This window comes from Pongo pygmaeus, chromosome 11, assembly GCF_028885625.2.
Source record: "Pongo pygmaeus isolate AG05252 chromosome 11, NHGRI_mPonPyg2-v2.0_pri, whole genome shotgun sequence".
Taxonomy (NCBI): domain Eukaryota; kingdom Metazoa; phylum Chordata; class Mammalia; order Primates; family Hominidae; genus Pongo; species Pongo pygmaeus.
In genome coordinates this window covers 83,714,504-83,718,767 of record NC_072384.2, presented here as the reverse complement: position 1 = coordinate 83,718,767, position 4,264 = coordinate 83,714,504, and the positions used below count along the sequence as shown (strand labels likewise).

The 4,264-nt window shown below is 37.0% G+C and overlaps 1 non-coding gene across 1 annotated transcript; it reads left to right on the top strand.

Moving 5' to 3' along the window:
* Nucleotides 1-3,109: 3,109 nt before the first annotated feature.
* LOC129032302 (small nucleolar RNA U13) lies at nt 3,110-3,213 on the top strand. Its single transcript, XR_008501310.1, has one exon. It is a non-coding gene; the product is annotated as a small nucleolar RNA U13 (small nucleolar RNA).
* The last annotated feature ends 1,051 nt before the right edge of the window (nt 3,214-4,264 follow it).

Here is a 4,264-nt window from a genome sequence, read left to right as displayed (position 1 = left end):
TCTAAGCAGAAGCTTTAAGGAACACTGGAAGTTTCCAACACCTGATCTTTTCTCTCTGCCTCAGATACAGCATTTGGTTAAAAACCAAATATGCTTTGGTCCTCTTGCCTGATACCAAGTGAAAAAGAAATGTGCACCAAAGAAACAGACACCAACATTTAATATCAGTGAGAAATAAATGTTTGTTGATATAAATTATTGAGATTTCAGGTTTTATGTTATTTATTGCAGGCAGTACTGTGAATATTTATAAACAGAGTATTTATTATCATTCTAACAATTATGAAGTAAATGTGGTCTTAGTAGAATATCCTGCTTCCCATTTTAAAGATAAAACTTCATGTCGTGAAAGCTCTTGGCATTCACTATTCACTATTGGTAGGAAGATCTGATGCGGTCGGTGCATCTTAGGAGCATGAAGACAAATGACATGCTAAGGATAGAGCGCTGAAAGGTAGAAAGATTCTGGATACCCCATGATATGGTTGTGTCACCATTCCAGGCCTGGATTAAAAATCTGACATCTTCCAATGTGAGAAAAATAAACACTGTACTTGTCTAAGTCACTACAGTTAGAAACTTTAGACCTGCAAATTCAGACCTTTTAGCTCAAAGACATTTTCTTGTGTTGTTTGCTTACTCTTTTCCTCCTGTTCCCTTTTCTCCACCAGAACTTATTAGTCACATTCAGCCTCATGGATCTACTGTGTAAGTGTTACAGCTTTTGTTTACTTTACGTGTATGTTCTTTGAGATATTTCTTGCATCTGATCTTCTATATTATTTAATTCAGCATTCAGTCTTGATCATACTCTCCTTTAATTCATAAACTGAATTTTCTAAATTTGACTAGTGTGCTGCCATGCTCCCAGAGAACTTTATAATGTTGCAGTTAGAACTTTTGGCCAGGTGCAGTGTCTCACACCCTTAATCCCAACACTTTCAGAGGCTGAGACAGGAGGATTGCTTAAGGCCAAGAGTTCAAGACCAGCCTAGGCAATATGGCAAGACCCCATCTCTACAAAAAACTAAAAGCTAAAAAATAGCCAGGCATGGTGCCATGCATCTGTCATCCTAGCTACTCAGGAGGCTGAGGCAGGAGGATCACTTGAGCCCAGGAGGTTGAGGCTACAGTGAGCCAAAATCATGCCACTACACTCCAGCCTGGGTAAAAAACCAAAACCCTGTTTCTAAAATAAATAATAAATAAATAAACATTAAAAATTAAAAATAAATAACTTTCAAGTGCTTGAGTATTTGGGTTTTTTTTTTTTTATTACAAGATTTGGTCACTTCTCCCTACTAATTCTGCATTAATGGGTATGTGTTTTGATTATTCAATCTGACCCTTTTTTATCTATGTGGGGAGGCTATCAAAAGAGCAGATTTTTATGCATTTATTTATGCATTTTTATGCATTCATTTATGTACTTAATTGTTGGATATATTGGGACTCATATCTAAATGTCAGACAAAATCAAAAGGACTGGGAACACTGTGCATCTATGAACTAAGGGCAAAGTGTTAGCTTCTGCTTAAGGCCATTGCAGTAGATCTTTCCCTTTGTGGGTCTTTGTATACTTTCCATTTTTATATGTAAAGAAGACAAACATGCTTTTTTCCCCTTGGCATTTTGGAGAGACCCAGCTTGCACTTTTAGTATCTTTCTGGCATTCTGGCACTCACAAAAGGCTATGGCATTATGCCCAGATTTCACTAATTCCCCCACAAACAGCTCCTGGCAGGAGGCTTTTTCTTCCATTAAAGCCTCTGGACTTTTTAGCCTTATTGCAGGAAATTTCTTGTCCCCCACGTCACTCTTTAAAGGGACCTCCACAAGTCTTGAGGCCTAGTCCCTCCTAGTAGCCTGCAAGTGTCAGCAGCCACTGGACTCAGGAGAGGCAAATAACCTAAGTCTGGCTGGGGAGTGGAGGAGAGCCATGTTCAGGCTCCAAATTCCCAGAATTTCCTTTATTTGTGTTAAGATGATAAGGTATTTTGTGTGTGTATTAATTTTATATTATTGCCATGACAAATTACCACAAACTGGGCAGCTCAAAACAACATAAATTTATTATTACATAGTATCTGTAAGTCAAAACTCTGAGAGGCAGAAATTAAGTTTTTGCAAGGCTGCTTTCCCCGCTGGAGCCTCTAAGGAAATATCCACTTCTCAGCATATTCAGGGTATTGGCTGAATTTTGTTCCTTGAGATTGTAGGACTCAGGTTCTCAGTTCTCAGTTCTCAGGTTCTCAGTTCCTTTCTGTCTGTCAGCTGGGAGCAAATTTTTGCTCCCAGGGGTTGTCTCCATTTCTTCGCATGCTTTCCATTTAGCCCTTCCAGGTCGGTCAGGTCAAGTCTCTTTTACACTTCTAAACTCCATTGTTTTCTTCCACTACACTCCTTCCTTTCCTTTAAGGATTTATATGATTAGACTGGGCCAACCAGATAACACAATATAATCATCTTATTTTAAGATCTATAACCTTATTTACATTGGAAAATCCATTCTAGTTCATCTAATGTACACATACATTCTAGGGATCAGGGCATGGACATCTTTTGAGAGCCACTCTGCTTAATACAGTGTATTGAATATCGTTGGGATTAACCTATTTTATATAAAGTGGTCAAATATAAAGGAGAGAGATGATTATTTATGGTTTCTAAGGCAATAATAATAAATAGTATCCTAAATACAAGTGAGTTAATTGACATAGAAGAGAAAGAGGAGTTCCTATAAAGTTATAGGAAGGAAGAAAGAATGGATGGTAAAAGTGGAGTCAAAAGGATAAAAGAGGTTCAAGATGGTGGAGGTGAGCAATAGAGCCTTAAGCTTCAGTGAGAATGAATAAAATGAAAATTAGAAGTTTTACTTGATTTAGCAAGTCGATGTCCTTGAATACCTTTTTAAGGGGTGTTCAGATTGGAGAAAAGCGATAGAAAACAGATTGCAAAGGATCAAGAAATTAATGAGAAACTGATCATGAATATATCTAATAGGTTTTAATGTTTTGGATTGAAAGTGCAAGGAAAAAACCATGTAGCTGGAGCTAGAGTGTCATGCAGTTAAAGGACCCAAGTTGAAGGTAGTTAAGCATCCTGAGAGATCTTTTCGTAGTTCACAAGTGTGATGATTAGGTTTTCAGACTCATGTGTGAGACATGCCTTCCTCAAACCTTATTATGCTATCAGCACATTATCTGGCGGACATTATAAAAAGAGAGAATTCTGAGAGTATTTTCATGATTGGATATGGGGTGAGAGAGAAAAATACATGTCAGAAATTACTGTCAGATTTCTGTTGCTCATTGAGTGGATGGTGCTACCAAGGCTTCACCAGGAAATGGGAAGAGAACACCACAGTTGCAGAAAGAGGATTAATGTGATGTTATGCTTTGTTTCATAGATTACTAGTTACTGTGCCAATATTTATGTTTGCATTCAATCTTACTTGCAGCACCATAATTTTGTGTTGATAAACAACATATTTGGCCAAAAAACCCTTATATTTTTCAGTCTCCTTGGCAGCTAGAGATGGCCAACAGATGTAAGCAGATATCATTTTGCTGGAATTCCCAATTTCATTCCTTCTTCCTATATGAAATGTGAAGAAAATAGCTGTAGCATCAGTGGCTTTCTTGGATCATGGGGAATCTTGAATATGAATTACTTCAGTTTGGACATGAAAAAAAATAAACAAGAAAAAAATGATTAAGATCAAATCTCTTAAAGTTCAGAACCAAGAGTGGGGAGAGAAATGAGAAACAAGTTTCGTTCATAAAGCAAAGTAAGTATTTGCTAGATGGGCTAATGAAGAAACTTATTCCACTCTCAGAGTAGATGACTTTATTATTTCTGGTATTGGGTTATGATAATTACACACCAGTAAATCCATGTGTTTCTCATTGTCCTTTTTCAAATATGATTTTTTATGGTTGTTAACCTAGTCCTGCTTCACTCTCACTTACTATTGGCTGTGTCAGAGAAGAAATGTGTCTTTTAGCTTAAAATTTACCAGGTCAATAATAACCTAATCTACACTCAAAGAACGGGATGATAGACACAGAAATTCTGGTTCATGAGTTAGATTTAGTGCTCTGATGGAATTAGGGATTTGTCTCCCTAAAAGGGTAGATTAGCCAGTACATAGAATGGAGAGTGTGCATGAGCAGGTGTGTGACAAAAGAGCCAAATATGGTAGAATTTTCTTTTAATACCCATTCTTCAATTTTTTTCACAATAATAGAAACTTCTCAGATAA